The 16,474-nt window shown below is 40.8% G+C and overlaps 1 protein-coding gene across 2 annotated transcripts in view; it reads right to left on the bottom strand.

Annotated features, from left to right (window-relative positions):
- Rabgap1l (RAB GTPase activating protein 1 like) overlaps nucleotides 1–15,696 on the bottom strand; it is a 508,921-nt gene extending 493,225 nt beyond the window's left edge. For both annotated transcript variants that reach the window (XM_040737898.1, XM_040737899.1), the window contains exon 1: nucleotides 15,506–15,696. The gene's annotated coding sequence lies outside the window, so the exon portion shown is untranslated. The remainder of the gene's footprint in view (nucleotides 1–15,505) is intronic.
- Between the last annotated feature and the right edge of the window lie 778 nt (nucleotides 15,697–16,474).

The following is a 16,474-nucleotide window of genomic DNA, read 5'->3' as shown; positions in this document are numbered from 1 at the left end:
AAAAAAAAAAGGTCACTTCAAGAAAAACAACTGGCAGCATCAAGAGCCAATGATAAAATTAAAGCTTTCATTAAAAATTAGCTTTTCTAAGCTGGGCGAAGTAGCACACACCCTTTATCTCAGCACTGGGGAGGCAGAGGCAAGTGGGTAAATGTGAGTTTGAGATGAGCCTGATCTAAATAGTGAGTTCAAGGACAGCTAGAGCTATATAGTGAAACCCTGACTAAAGAAAAAAAGAAGAAGCCGAGCGGTGGTGGCACAGGCCTTTTATCCCAGTACTCAGGAGGCAGAGGCAGGCGGATCTCTGTGAGTTCGAGACCAGCCTGATCTACAAAAGCTAGTTCAAGGACAGGTTCCAAAGCCGCAGAAAACCCTGTCTCGAGAAGAAAAAAAAAAGAAAGAAAAAGTTTTTCTAATAAGATCAAGGATAATATTTTAAGTGAGACTTGTTTATATTGTATAATAAAATATGTCAACATTAGAAAAGGCTACATACCTCAGTGGTGACCTCTAGTGATCTAAAGGGATGACACCAACTGGCAAGCTAAGCAATAGTGGAGAGACCACCTCGAATGCCCATTCCTGATAATGAACTTGATGTCTATAACCATCCGGGAGCCTTCATCCAGTGACTGATGGAAGCAGAGGCAAACACCCACAGTTAAACACTGAACTGAACCCAAGGAACCCAGTGACAGAGAGAGAGGAGCGATGAGCAAATTGGCAAAGAATGGGCTGGCAAAACCAGCAGAGACAGCTGATCTGAACAGGGGAGAGCTCTTGGACCCCAGACCGACAGCTGGGAGGCCAGCATGGGACTGACCCAGACACCCCGAATGTGATAGTCAGTGAGGAGGCCTGGGCAACCTATGGGGCCCTGGGAAATGGATCAGTGTTTATCCCTGGCATACAAACAGACTTCGTGTGTCCATAACACAAAGAGGGATGCTCTCTCAGCCTGGACTCTTAGGGGAGTGCCTGGACCCTGCTCTGAGTAAAATGACAGACTCTAGATATCCCCTATGTGGAAGGAAATGGAGATAGGGTGGGAGGCTGCGGGGGATGGTGGGGGTGTGCGGGAGGAGGGAAAGGAGAGGGAACTGGGATTGACATGTAAAACAAGGTATTTAAAATTAAAATAATAAAAAAATTATTTAACTTTGGATAATATTTAAATATTTTATATGTACAAAGAAAAAAGAGAAGAAAAGCTTCCTCTAGCAGTAGATGGGAAAAGATATAGAGACCCACAACCAGACACTGTATGGAGAAAGAGTCTAAATTGGATGTCTCCATCAAATCCCTCCTCTCAATGTTCATGGAATCCTGCAGAAGAGGAAGCAGAAAGACTGTAAGAGCCAGGTGCAACGGAGGCCAAGAAAAGAACAAAGCCCTCTGAATCAACTAAACAAGGCACATATGAGCTCATAGAGAACCTATATGGGTCTACATCAAGTCCTCTGCATATTTATTATAGCTATAATCTTTTTTATGTGCATTGGTGTTTTCTCTACTTGTATGTCTGTGTGAGGGTATCAGATTTTGCCTGCATGTATGTCTGTGTGAAGGTGTCAGACTCCCTGGCACTAGACTACAGACAGTTGTGAGCTGTCATGTGGTTGCTAGGAATCAAAGCCAGGTCCTCTGGAAGAACAGCCAGTGCTCTTAACCACTAAGACATCTCTTCAGCCCCCTTAGTATTTTTATGGGACTCTTTACTGTGAGAACAAGTGGGCCTTGTGCCTGACCATGGGACCCTTTTCCTCCTGTTGGGTTGCCATATCCAACTTTGATCTGATAGGTTTTGCTTCATCTTATTCAGTTTTATTTTTGTTGTGTTTGCTTATTATCTCTTAGAAGCCTGTTCTTTTTAAATGAGAATGAGAAAGGGAGTGGATCCAGAGCAGAAAAGAGGTGGGAAAGATCTGGGAGCAGTAGAGGGAGGAGAAACTATAATCAGGATATATTGTATGAGAAAATAATCTATTTTCAATTTTTAAAAAAAAGAATGAATATACCAGTATGATTGCAAAATTAAAGAGGTCCTTAAAAGTCATTGAGTCCTTGGATGCCCGTCTCACAATGAGGGAGCTGGGATTGATATGTGAGGCAAGCTTGTTTCTAATTTAAATAAAAAATAAAAAAAAGAAATGAGAAAATGAAAAATAAATATTTATGGAATAAAACCATGACAGACATCAACTGCACAGAAATCCATAAGGCTCTAACACTCCATAAAATTAAAATGACCTTTCAAATTCATAGTGATATTAACCTTCTCCTGAAAATGCATACTCAGGAAATTGAAACTTAAAGGGGAGCTCATAAGAAAATTATTAAATACCAAACATATAGCAACATGTTATTAAGCTATTTTACCCATATATACCCCAAAACATATTTTATCTTGCCTTATTTATTTATTCATTTATTTGTTTTACATATGTTGGTATTTTGTCTACATGTGCCTAATCCCTGAAGAGGCCAGAAAGGGGCACTGACTCTCCTATGGATGGAATTAAATGGTTATAAGCCACCATGTAGGTTCTGGGAGTCAAACCTTGTTGTCTAGAAAAGTAACCAGTGCTCTTAACCACTGAACCATCTGTACAGCTCTCAAAATACATTTTTAAGTAAAGGCCGGGGGAAGAAAAAGGCATGCATTTTACTCAGGCAATTATATACTTTTATTCAGTATAAGTGCAAGAAAACTGGCATGTAAAGAATGATAACTGTTAAAATGGATTAAGGAACTAAAACTATGCACTAAAACTGTAAAACCCCTTGGGAGGAAAGAGCACAGGGGAAAGTCTTCTACTGGCATAGACAGCTAAAGCTCAGGCAACAAAGATGAAAAGTAAACAAGGGGCTACTTTGAACTAAAAAGCTCTACCACAACAAATAAATAGGCAGTCTATGCAATCTAAGCAATAGTGGAGAGGCTACCTTGAAAGCCCTTACCCAATAATAAGATTGACGACTACCTTATATGCCACCCTAGAGCCTTCATCCAATGGCTGATGGAAGCAGAGGCAGACACCCACAGCTAAACACTCAACTGAACTCCTGGAACCCAGTTGCAGGGAGGGAGGAGTGATGAGTAAGACCAAGCTGGTGGAGCCCACAGAGACAGCTGACCTGAGCAAAGGGGAGCTCATGGACCCCAGACTGATAGCTGAGAGGCCAGCATGGAACTTCTATGGGGCCTCAGGTAGCAGATCAGTATTTATCCCTGGCATATGAATGGACTTTGGGAGACCATTCCACATGGAGGGATGCTCTCTCATCCTGGACACATGGGGGAGGGCCTGGGCCCTGCTCCAGAAGATATGACAGACTTTGGATATCCCCATGGAGGGCCTCACCCTCCCTGGGGAGCAAAAGAGGGATTTGGGGAATTGGAGGGTAGCAGGGGAGGAGGGGAGGAAGAGGGAGCTGGGACTGACATGTGAAGCAAGCTTGTTTCTAATAAAAAAATTCAAAATTGATTTTTAAAAAAGGCAGCCTATGAAATGGAAGGAAATATTTGTAAACTAAATATTATATAGAAGTTACTATCCAAAATATTTATAACACACAACTAGCTTAAAAGAAAAAAGTCAATTTAAAAAACAGATGAAAAACCTAAAAAGACATTTTCTAAAGAACACATAAAAATAGACAACAGGTTATGTACAAAGTTGCTAAATATCATTAATCATTTGGGAAATGTAAATCAAAACCACAATGAGGTATCACCTCACCCCTATTAGGATAGCTGTATTATCAAAACAGCACTGGTAAGGGTATAAAAGAAAATGGACCTTTGAATACTATGGGTAGACAATAAATTGGTACAGACAATATGGAAAATAATACAGAAAAATAAATCAGAACCATCATCTGACCCAGGAATCCCTCTTCTGAGATACAGCCAAGTAAAATGTAATTAGAACATCCTAAAGAGATCTGCATTCACACTGCAGTATTATTCTAGAAGTAGAAACAACCTAAAGGCATCTATCAATAGATAAATGAATAAAAGTTTTGGTGTGTCTTTGGCTGTAAGACAGAGAAATCAATCTCAAACTGACTAGTAAACTTCCTGCTGGCTGGCTTCCACAGTTAGAAGGTGCTATAGAGGCTGCTAGGGAAGAAAACACATCAGTGATATTAGCTGACAATGGACTCTGCATCCTCTTAATACTGACCTTCCAAGTGGGGAGGCCAGCATGGGACTGATCCAGACCCCCCAAATGTGAGTGTCAGTGAGGAGGCCTGGGCAACCTATGGGGCCCTGAGCAGTGGATCAGTGTTTATCCCTGGAATGCAAACAGACTTCGTGTGTCCATAACAAAGAGGGATGCTCTCTCAGCCTGGACTCTTAGAGGAGCGCCTGGACCCTACCCTGAGTGAAATGACAGACTCTAAATATCCCCTATGTGGAAGGAAGTGGCAATAGGGTGGGAGGCTGGGGAGGGGAATGGGGGGTGCGGGAGGAGAGGAGGGAGAGGAAACTGGGATTGACATGTAAAACAAGCTATTTAAAATTAAAATAAAAAATTTTTAAAAATAATGCTGGCTTGTTATTCTTATACACAGAACAAAAGAAAAAGAAACTTTGACCTAAAACTTACTGTCTGAATCTCACAGCAGCACTAGACCAACAGTTAAGATCCTGAATTTCATTTACACTATCTTCCACAAGACCAAAAATGTCCTTAAACTATTTCTATCTTAACAACTATTCCACTCCCTCACACTAAACAGTCTCCTTTTCTTTCTGAAGTTTTTTGTTTGTTTGTTTGTTTGTTTGGAGACAGGGTTTCTCTGTGGCTTTGGAGGCTGTCCTGGAACTCACTTTGTAGACCAGGCTGGCCTCGAACTCACAGAGATCCACCTGCCTCTGCCTCCCAAGTGCTGGGATTAAAGGCGTGCGCCACCAACGCCCGGCTCTTTCTGAAGTTTTTGTTATGTTTTGTTTGCTTTTTTCTCTTTTGGCACATGGTCTTGCTATGTGGCCCTTGCTAGTCCAGAACTCACTTGATACCATGCTGTCCTCAAACTTGAAGCAATGCTCTTGTTTCTGCCTCCCCAGCAGTAGGTTTAAAAACATATGCTATGACACCTGTCAGTAAAAGGTGATATTTTTATCTCTGTCAAAGAAAAATACCAAAAAGAAGAAAAATTGCTAAAGTTAAAAAAAAAAAACTCAATGGAACAAAGCACAAAAATGTAATGGAATTCATACCCAAAGAGGGAATTTGACAGAATAATAAACTTGTTTCTGTAGCCTATTGCTAGATTATTTCTTTTATCTTCAAATGGTAAAGACGGCAAATTTATTGTTCAAAACGCCAAATATAATAGCCGAAACCTGTTTCATCTATCAAAACTAATGACAATGTTGACAATACACATGTCAGAACTTTAAAAGAAAACTAAGATGCCTAGAGTCAATGAAAACTAAGTTGTATAACTCATGCAGAAAGTTTCTGTGGAATAACTAGTTATTAGCAAATGTTCCAGTTACTTTTCTGTGACCAAAAGCAATGTGGGGAGAAAAGAATTTATTTCATCTTAGAAATTACAGCTCATCATGGAGGGAAGCCCAGGCAGGAAATCAAAGGAAGATCCTAAACCAGAAACCATGGAGGAAAGTTGCTTACTGCTTGCTCTCTCACTTATACTCAACCAGCTTCCTTACACAACCCAGGACCACATGCACAGAGATTGCACTGCCCACAGTAGGCTGGGCCCTCCCAAATCAATTATTAAAATCAAGAAAATGGGCCATAGACATGCCCCAGGCCAATTTCATGGAGGTAATTCCTCAATTGGAGGTTTTCTCTTCTCAAATGACTAATTCTCATCTATTTGATAATGAAAACTAACCAGTATAGCAAATAAATGAACCTAAGATTTAAATAATAATGATATCCAATTCCATTTTTCCATTAGCCTTGCTAGAAGGGTGATGCTAGCATTAGTTATTGTTAAAGTAGACTCTCAATATGAAGGTGGATTGCTTCTCAGCCTTTTAGCAAAGATCAAGGGTAGTGTTGAGGTATGGCAGTGTAAAAGGTTGGAGAAAATAAGACATTTGACTAAATTACTCTTCACCGTGACTTGATAATGTTTCTTTACAATAGATCAAAAGCAAAGGAAAATATAATTGCAAACACGACTAGTGATAGTGAGACAATATAAGGCAAGGATTTAAAATGATAGACTATGTTTTCATGAGAAAAGATTGATGAAGTCTGTTGGCAAATAGCTGCTAAATCACTAAATAATGCTAAAGCAGCAGCTCTCAATCTGTGGGTGGCAACCCCTTTGGCAAACCTCTATCTCCAAAAATATTAACATTACTATTCATAACAGAAGCAAAGTTACAGTTATAACATGAAAAAAAAGTAATTTATGGTTGGGATCACCACAACATGAGGAACTGCACTACAAGACCACAACATCTGGAAGGTTGAGAACCAGTGCTCTAAAAGAACCTCAGAAATCATACTGTCTGCCAATATATGTATAGGCTCTACATGGTAGTTAATTTTCCATTAATTTACAAATATAATCTTATCACAGTATACCAAGAAAAATAAACTACTCAATTACAAAGACAAAAAAAAATTAAAGTAAATGGTATCTACCTGTAATCCCAATACACAAGAAGTTGAGGCAGAAGGAAGGTTAAAGAGTCTGCAACCAGTCTGGGTTACATAGTACAATGCTGTCTCTAAATATAACACACACACACACACACACACACACTCACACACACCTAGTAGCCACTGTCAGAACCATTTACATTTTTTAAAGTTCTTAAGAAATTCATATATAAAATAAACACTCTACAACATGGCTTATCAAAAATTGAAGTTGTATGTCTCTTAAACCTCAAAACTGAAAACCACAGGTCTGAATTTTTTTTTATAAAACTTGAGAGCCAGGTGATGGTAGAACACGAATTTAATCCCAGCACTTAGGACACAGAGGCAGGCAATTGTCTGAGTTCAAGGTCAGCCTAATCTACAGGGTGAGTTCCAGGACAGACAGAGCTATTACACAGAGAAACCTTGTCTCAAAAAAAAAAAAATTGTTGGCTGTTTGTATAATGTGTAAAAATAAGTCTGTCTGCCTCAGTGAGTACCCATTAAAGGTGGTATAGCAGAAGCCAGAGACCCTGAACTAAACCAAAGACTGGTGGCAATGAATACTTGCAAGTAAAGATGAATGAACTAAATGGTAAACTGTGTGACTCAATGGGTCACACTACAGCTTCAACAAGATTCTTTTTTTTTTTTTTTTCTTTTTGTTGGGTTTTTCGTTTCTTTGGTTTGTTTGGTTTTTGGTTTCTCTTCTAAATTTGGTTTTGTTTTGGGGAGAAGTTGGCAATGGCTGAGGGCAGATGCCAGGGGAGAGGGAGATAAGTGAGATCAGAATACATGATATGAAATCCACAAAGAATCAATAAAAGTCAGGCAGTGGTGGCACAGGCCTTTAATCCCAGCACTCAGGAGGCAGAGACAGGTAGATCTCTGTAAGTTTGAGGCCAGTCTGGTCTACAAAATCAGTTCCAGGACAGCCAGGGATACACAGAGAAGCCCTGTTTTGAAACACCCCACATCCCACACCAAAAGAAAAAAAGAAAAATAAAGAAAAAAATCAATAAAAGTTTTTTAAAAGTATGTTTGCATAATGTGTAAAAATAAGTCTGAGTTGGGAGAATAATAATAAACATATGTGTACATCTGAGATAACATTGAGAAGTTTTTCACTGACACATGAATGATTTCTATACTTGCCTTGTAAAACGGGTTTCTTCCCCAGGAATTTGGCATACAAAAACTCCACTTGGGTTTTACCTTACTTTCATGTAACAATCTTCAAGGAACCAAACTGTATGCATATTTTCAGTCATTTATCAAGCAGCTCATATTTTCACCACAAATTCCAACAACTAATATCACATGCATAACCTTAGAACTGATTTCATTGTTTAAATTAAAGAGATAAACATCACATTTTATTTTTAAAATGATAACAAATTTGAAAAAATGTTAAGAATCTCAATTGATAAAACCTACTATGTCTCAAAAAGAAAGAAAAAACTGAGGTGACTTAAATAGCTACTCAATTTACATAAAGTATGGTGGCATGCTGCATCTAAACTCTCACTATGTTTTTTAGGTGTGTTGTCTGTCTTGTAGGGCAGTTCAGAAGACCGCAGCAACTGTCTAAAACAACATGACAAAATAATTAACAGATCATAAGCTTAAATAAATGAGAAAAACAGTTGCAATGACACAATTCATATTTATTTTGGAAACAAGGCTCATCCCCAAAACTCTGTTTTACCAACCAAGTAGTTATTTACTATAGCAACTTCATTACCAAGATTTCCAAAATTTCCACACACTTCAGTGATGAGCTATCAAAGCTTGTGTGTGTGTGTGTGCTGTTACCTGGGCAACACTAAAGAGAGCTTTACCTTTACAGAACTAGAGGGTCAAAGAGAAGCAACCCTTCTTCAGGCTGTGCATTGTTTTGGTTAGAAGCAGTAAGCGTGAGAACAGCAGACAGGAAAGCAGACAACTGCCTTCAGTGCTTCAGTCTGATAAACAGAACTTAACTGCCATTTATCTTCATTTCTAGCCACTAATTCCCGTGCAGAACAAGGTAAACTTCATACCAGACTTTAAAACACGGTCACTCATATTAGCTGTCAATAATTAACACTAAAATCCAAGAAATCCTTTGGAGTTAAAAATCAATCTGTCAGGAATGAGAAGATGGTTCAGTGGGTAATATATTTGCTACAAAAACATGAGGTCCCCAGAACCCAAGTAAATGTCACACCCATCTGTAACCCCAGAGGTCAGATATAGAGGCAAGGAATCCTGGAACAAGCTGGATAGCTAGACCAGCACAATCAACAAGTTCTGGGTTCAAGAGACCCTGCTTCAATACATAAGGTGGAAAACAAGCCATCGGGGAAGACACCAGACATCAACCTCTGACCTCTACACACACACGCACCTACCCATATAAACACATGAAAGACATATACACATATGCATACACACACACACTTACTTAATCTCTCCCATCTAGATTTGGTATGAAATTTCTACCTTGTGCCCTAAATTCTAAAGCCACCTAAATTCTAAGTTCAAAAACTAATTTTCTGTCTCAACCAGCAACCACCTCAAAAATGTAAGACCCAGTCATTTAGAAACCACATCCTAAAAGATCTTTTGAAAACACAATTATTTTCTGCTCTGGTATAGCAAATTTGATGGTGTCTACTGAATGAAGCAAAATGAAAGAAAAACACTAATATCTTCAAAAAGATTCTATCTTTTCAACACACTGAGAACCAATGAACGCCGAATTTTTCTCTAACACAATTTTTCTTGTCAACTTTTACTGTATATACCTAACCACTCTCAAAGGAATGTTTTAATCAGGTACACACCATAGAAAACGTGTTTAGCCGGGCGGTGGTGGCGAACGCCTTTAATACCAGCACTCAGGAGGCAGAGGCAGGCGGATCTCTGTGAATTTGAGACCAGCCTGGTCTACAAGAGCTACTTCCAGGACAGCATCCAAAGCCACACAGAAACCCTGTCTCAAAAGAAAGAGAGAGAGAGAGAGAGAGAGAGAGAGAGAGAGAGAGAGAGAGAGAGAGAGAGAGAGAGAGGAAAAGAAAGAAAGATTGTTTAATGCTAAGAAGTACTAGATGACTCTAGACATAAAATAAAAGATAATCCTAAAACAGAAGGGTGACTGACTTTCTCATCTAATTTTTCACTTCTCTGCCCTATCACGCCTCTAGGCCTCTGGTCACCCAAGCTCATGGCCCAGGAAGGTTTTCCCTCCAAACTAGTCACCTTGAAAACAAGTTCAAAATTCTACCCATTCTTCTAAGCCTAGTCAAAATGTCCTCTTCCCCACCCCTACAACTACAGTAACCTTTCCCATCTAAATTCTTGTATCTCTTTACTGCCTATTACTTTCTGACTTACATTATATCTGTATGCCCATATTTAATTCCCCACAAAAGCTTTAAGGCTTGAAGGTCAAGGACCATGCCTATTCATCTCTATTCAAACTGCTTACTGCTTAACAGAGTACTGGAACTGAATTAAATGAGTGGGTTAGGAAAGGACAGAGTCTCACTAGCTGATGCTTGTCTGTAATCTCACACTTGAGAGGTGGGAGTAGGATGATTGGGAGTTCAAGATTATCTCAAAAGTAATTTGGGCTATGTGCAAGTCTGTCTCTTTGAGGCAAACAAAAACAGAGATACTGAGATCCAATCCAGAACCCTGACTTTGCCATTAACCACCAATATGATCTTGAACTTTATGTTTTTGTATACTCATCTTCAAGTTAAAAAGGATGCCAAACTATTTTGTATGTCTGTTTGTCTGTCCAGTTGTTCATTTGTTTTGGATGTTCATGGGCTGTTGCTTTTATTTTAAATGAGGCTGGTAATCCCTGCTTGAGTGTAAAATTAATTGTAAAGTTAAATCCTAGCATCATTTCATAAATGCCATGAAAAGAATATTTCAGGTGTTTTACAGTCAGTAATGTGCTTTACATTTAACTATTAGCTACAGCAGGGAGTCCAAATTATACTATTTGCTGACTGTCAGTGGTATAAATAATCCCACTATGACCAGTTAAGCAAGACTATGACAATATGACACTGAACACAAAGCTAGGTAGAAAGAGATATGAACAATTTTTGTTCCTAGTCAGTAGCCAATCAGCACAGCCCTGACAAGATAAGGAGTATTTCACCAAACTGTATAGTGAAAACAGTTTAATAAATGTTCAGTACAACAATCACTCCAGTATCCTTCATGTATATAAATTAATAAACCTTACTCATAGTTACATGTCTCTTCATCACAATTCATCTCTCTCTTTAAAAAGGAGAGTAGCAGATACCTATTGACATCACTGTAAGGCAAATAAGTTATAGGAAGTAGGCATGTAATTTAGAAACTACCAGCTAAGATCAAGGTTCTCTGCCTTTGCTCAGATCCATATGCCTGAAGGACACAATACCCTAACACAGTACCACTACTAAAACCAATGGCTCCCTTTGTCAAGTGTCCTATATTATGAAAAACAAAAATCTCACATGATTCTGGTATTAGTGCCAATGCCCCCAACCACCTGAGAAGCCTACAGAGAAAAACCAGTGCAGAAAAAAAAGCAAGTTTTTCAATCCTAATTTTCCCCAAATTCTCAACACAAGCTTGCATCTTCCAATGGGACTTCTACTATTAAGAATCCCATATTAGAATTAGGATTTTACTTAATTTACTCTTAGTACTTGTTGAGCTTAAAACAGGCAAGTGAAATCATAATTCACAAACTACTGTTTAGACTCCATACGCTGAGAAACCAAGTTTTGTTGAAATACTTTTCTGACTTCACTTAGGCATACTAAACTGGATAAGGAACAAATTAGTTTCCTACATGTATTTTTGGCTGTACTATGTCTATCACAACAAAAATCTGCCTGTAGCCATATTTTTCATGAGTATTTATAAAAAGTGTGTTTTCTATTTTTAAGACTATTTAGAAAATAAGGCTCAAAATTTCAAGCACACTAACAATCTTAGCCCAAATCTAACTCTAAATCAATTTAAAAATATGCCTACAGACTTCCTAGGAAAATCCCCCAATATATTTTTTTAAAAAATCCAAAAATGAGTCAGCATGAGTATGAACTTGATATATTCAAACAATTGTGACATTTTGTTGGCTGGATAAAGACAATATGGAAAGTAAAAAAATACATAAAAAGAAAATGTTGAAATGTAAGTCTACTTAATTCCATTAACTGTTACTTACTAGGATTCACTAATGTCCACATACTTATACCCAATTCAAATATTAAAGTCAAAACTAATGCCTACTCTGAGAAGACAGCAGTCAAGAAAACAAAACAAAACAAAATGAGCATATCAGGCTGGAGAGATGGCTCAGGTGGTAAAAGCACTTGTCCTTGCAGAGAACTCAGCTTTGATTCCCAGCACCATGTGGTAGTTCACAACCATCCATATTCCAAGTCCAAGGAATCCAACACCCTCTTCTGAACTCCAAGGGCACCAGGCACACATGTGATACACAGACAGACATGTGAACAAACCATGCACACATATAAATAGATCTTTTTAAATAAAATTATAAGGAGCATATCTTCATTACTCAGGTACAACTCCATTTTTTCTGTTCCCACTTGTCATGGCAAATGATGATAAGACTATCTATGGAGAAATCCCTGAGTTGTCCAGGGCTTAAAAAACAGAGAGGATCACAAGTTCAAAGTTGGGCTAGGTTACAGAGTAAACTGGAACCCTAGACTAGGAAAAAGAAAGAAAAAAAGTCCTATATTCAGTCTTTGGCTGACGATCATCCTCAAACCCCCAGGTTGAATCATTTATATGAGACAAGAAATTATACTTTGGGTTTGATTAATCTCAATGTCTGATATTTTTCTTGTTTTGTTTTGGTAATACATTTTATAATAAAGTTTAAAATAATGTTTAAAAGATGTTATAAACATGGAAAAACTAATTGAAACTTATAAGACATAGGGTGGGGTGCTCTCTGTTTTGAGACTCCCAAAGGCTACAGTATTGACTTCAATCTCCTAACATCCTCATCTTCATACCACTCAAGAATGGTGGCTCAGGGACAGAAGGCTGGTTCAACATTAAGAGCACATGTTGCTCTTGCAGAAGTCCCAGAACCTAACCTAAATGGCAGCTCACAACCATCTTTAACTACAGATACGAGGGAAGTGATACCTCTTACCTCCAGGGGCACCAGGTACACACACACACACATACACACACACACACACACACACACACACACACACACACACACACACACACACACCATGGTGTACATAAATGCAAGCAAAGCACTTATACAAACAAACAAATAAACATATCTCCAAACAATTTTCAAAAAGAAAATGGTAGGCTGAAGTCCTAGTTCTACACAAGAGATTTTGATACCTAACTGCTCCTCTCTTCAAAGTCAGTATCTAGAAGGCTGTTAATGTCTCCCACATAATATCTGTACTTGGAACAACAGAATTTCCTCTTTTCACTACTCCCCCAGCCCCAGGACTTTCAGCTTCACTCCAGTATCTAAGAGTTCAAATAAATACACAGCAATGAAACCATTTCAAGTTTTGGGAGAGGCAAAGAAAAGTTTTCAAAAGTAACTAATTCAGAACTGATGAGCTGATAAAAATGAAAATGAAAACTCTTGTTTCTCATGCTTAATAATATTTTGTCAGTGAAACACAAATACAGTTGGGCTTGGTGGTCTGTGTCCATATTCCCAACACTTAGAAGGGTGGGGCAGAAGAAATTAAAGAGTTGAAAGTCAGGGTGGGCTACCTAGTGAGTTGCAGGTTAGTCAGAGCTACCACATAAGACTCTGTCTCAAGAAATCAGTAAATACAGCTAGAAGACAGGTCAGCAGCTTAAGAGCACTAGCTGTTCCTTCAAAGGACCTGGCTTCAATTCTAGGACCCACATGGTGCTAACAACTCCGAGAATCTAATGCCCTCTTCTGGCCTCCTCTGGCACCAGGCACAGAAAGGGTACATAGACATTCATGGAGACAAAACACTCATACACATAAAATTAAATAAAATTTTTAAAAATAGTAAGTATCCAAACAAAAACAGTATAATCTCTCAAATAATAAAAAATGTTATAAATCATAAGGCAATGATCAAACACCAAAAATTCTCAGAACAGCACAAACATAACATATAAAACTTTTCATTACATGTTTAAAAACAGAAGGAAAGAAAGAAACTGATCTCCAGACATAACTTTTGCACCTAGTATGTATGTTTACTATTTGCCTCAACAGCACGCAACAGTACTGGACCTTACCTTGTCTGCAGTTTCCCAGAGCACAAATTAAGCTTTACAATATCTCACAGATAAGCCATGCACAACCACATCTATTTCTCCCCCAGATGATTTAGTAATATTAGAGTACATCTTGAACTAATTTAGTATGGGCATCAATCTAACTCAAAGTCTTAGCTAGCTTCCCAAGCAGTACAATTCTGTAATAATGTATACATTAAATTCATCTAGCCTTTCTTCTTTGCAACCTCACTGTCAGTTTCTTATAGAGCACTAAACCAATATAATTAATCACAGGCCAATTTCCCTTTCCTAGCAGCTTATTAACTAGTATTTTCCACCAGCAAAACCCTCTTCCAATTTGACCACAAACTTCATGTCTTGACTTTCTGACCATAACTACTTGGATATTCTACAGAAGTGCAGCGCATGTCAAATGTAAACACCACTAGAAGAAAAGTATTCGGTTTTCATGAAATTGTGTTCTCTGAATTGTAACAATCAACTACCTACCTCTTCTCATACACAAGAAAATTTAAATGCATCAAAGTTATCTAAATCTTCCAGTGACAAAAACGCAGGCTTTGGAACCAGTTCTCAAACAGCACTAAACATGTCAAGCAAGTCCTTACCATCAACGAAAGGTAAGCGGTTCATTTTATTTGCATAATACCATCAATTCTGAAAAACGATCGCCTAAATTTGAGTCTTTTTCTGGTACAACTAACTCTGAGAAGTCCAAAGAAAATACACAAGCACCTGAACGAAACTGTCTTGCGATCAGAAAGGAACTCTTGTCAGTTCAGCCCCCTAGCTCCTGGCCACCTCCCCGCGATGGCCAGTGGCCCCTTTCCACATGCTGACGCACTGCCCAGCCTTGCACCGTTGGCGATCGGAGCAAAGTACTAGCCCAGTCTCAGAAACTTTGAGTCGGTTATCAAGACACGGAGCACCCACAACATGCGCGGGGGTGTGGATGGGTGTCTGTCACGGCCCACGCGGTCAACTTTGAAGCAGGGCATTTCTTGCAGGTAGAGATCAGCCCCCCCAAAAAACAGTCTATCCCAGACAGTAAAACCACAAGCATCGCCAGCAGGAACGGAGCAAAGTGCGCGGGGCGGAGGAAGGGGAAGAGCCAGGGAAAGACACGGGATCCAACAGACGCTTTCAAGCGGGTAAGAAAATAACCCTGTCCACACGCCCCCTGGACTCGGGGTTGCTGGGACTGAGAGCCCGGCAGCAGCCACATCCCGGCAGCCGGCGGCGGGGGCGGCAGCAATGTCAGGAGAGCACAGTTGGAGGCGGCGGCCGCCCAAGCCACCACCCCGCCCCAGGTGAGGGGCGCCAACCCCGCCTCCCGCCGGCGGCCCCGCCGCGACGAGCAGCCACCCGGAGAACCCGGGTGTCCGGGAGGCGGCCGACGGCACTGAGCTCGCCGATGCCTTCCGCCCTGGTCCTCCAGCATCCCGGTCCAGGGCCGGGCCTCGCACCCGGACCCTCTCTAGACCAGTCCGGAACCCCCAGACCCACCGGACGGCGGCTCCGGGCCGTCAGGCCGCCCTCGGGCCCCTCGAAGGCCGTCTTCCCCTCACCTCACGTCTCCGCGGCCGCTGCCGGAACAACAACTCTGTCAGACGTCCGAGTCCCACCCGCCGCCCAGAGCTCCGCGACCGGGCCCGTCCCGTTCACTCCGCCACCGCCGAACCCCAGGAGGGCGGAGGGAGCGGGGCGGAGGGAGCGGGCTGAGGAGCGGAGAGGACCGCCCGGCAGGAAGAGGCGAGGGAGGGGGCGGACTAAGGAGGAGGCGGGCGGGAGCGCGCGCGCCCGTCCCCCTCGGCGCGGCGTGCGCGCTCCCGAGGGCGGAGGCGCCTTCTCTGCCCAAGGCGGCGGCGCGCACGCGCGTACACAACCCCGCCTGACCCCGCTTGGCCCCGAGAGCGCCGAGTATAAACCTGACCGAAGGCGAGCAAAAAGAGGAGAGGCGCGCGAGGCCCTCGTGCTGGCGCCTGCCAATCAGCCCTAGCAGTGGCTGAGTTCTAAGAGAATTCCCTTTTGAGGAGACTCTTTCCTTACAAACCTGTTTTAGATACTTCCAGTCTGTGCAGCCAATAAGTCACCTCGGACTAACTTTTCCACGGGACTCTTACTCTTCGCCCTTTGAAGGTGTCTCTGTGCTCCGAAGCATCCCTGTCGATTGGTTCCTCCAGACTCAGGCAAGCACATAGGAAAGCGCTGAACACTGCTGTGAAGGCAACAGGGTCTCACCTTTTATCCTTCAGTAGTATCTATTTTCTGCCACAAATGGTGTGCTGATCTTTGAATTGTAAATATCTTTCTTTCTAGATCAAGCAACCAGAAATGACCTGTCCATTCCCTGACTCTCGTAAGACACTTTTTCCTTAAGTTTATGACCTATATATGTAACCTTAATCTGCGAAATATTTTAGAGATTCCAGAAGGACCTACTTCGTTCATTTCTGTGTCGTTCAGGATGAATCCTACCTGGCTTCTAGGAAGTATTCCGAAAATGTTATTGTTTGAGTTGAATGTATCCAGCGATT

The sequence above is a fragment of the Mesocricetus auratus genome, unplaced genomic scaffold (genome assembly GCF_017639785.1).
Source record: "Mesocricetus auratus isolate SY011 unplaced genomic scaffold, BCM_Maur_2.0 Super-Scaffold_100676, whole genome shotgun sequence".
NCBI lineage: Eukaryota > Metazoa > Chordata > Mammalia > Rodentia > Cricetidae > Mesocricetus > Mesocricetus auratus.
The sequence above is the reverse complement of the archived record's forward strand: the minus strand, read 5'-3'. Positions and strand labels throughout refer to the sequence as shown.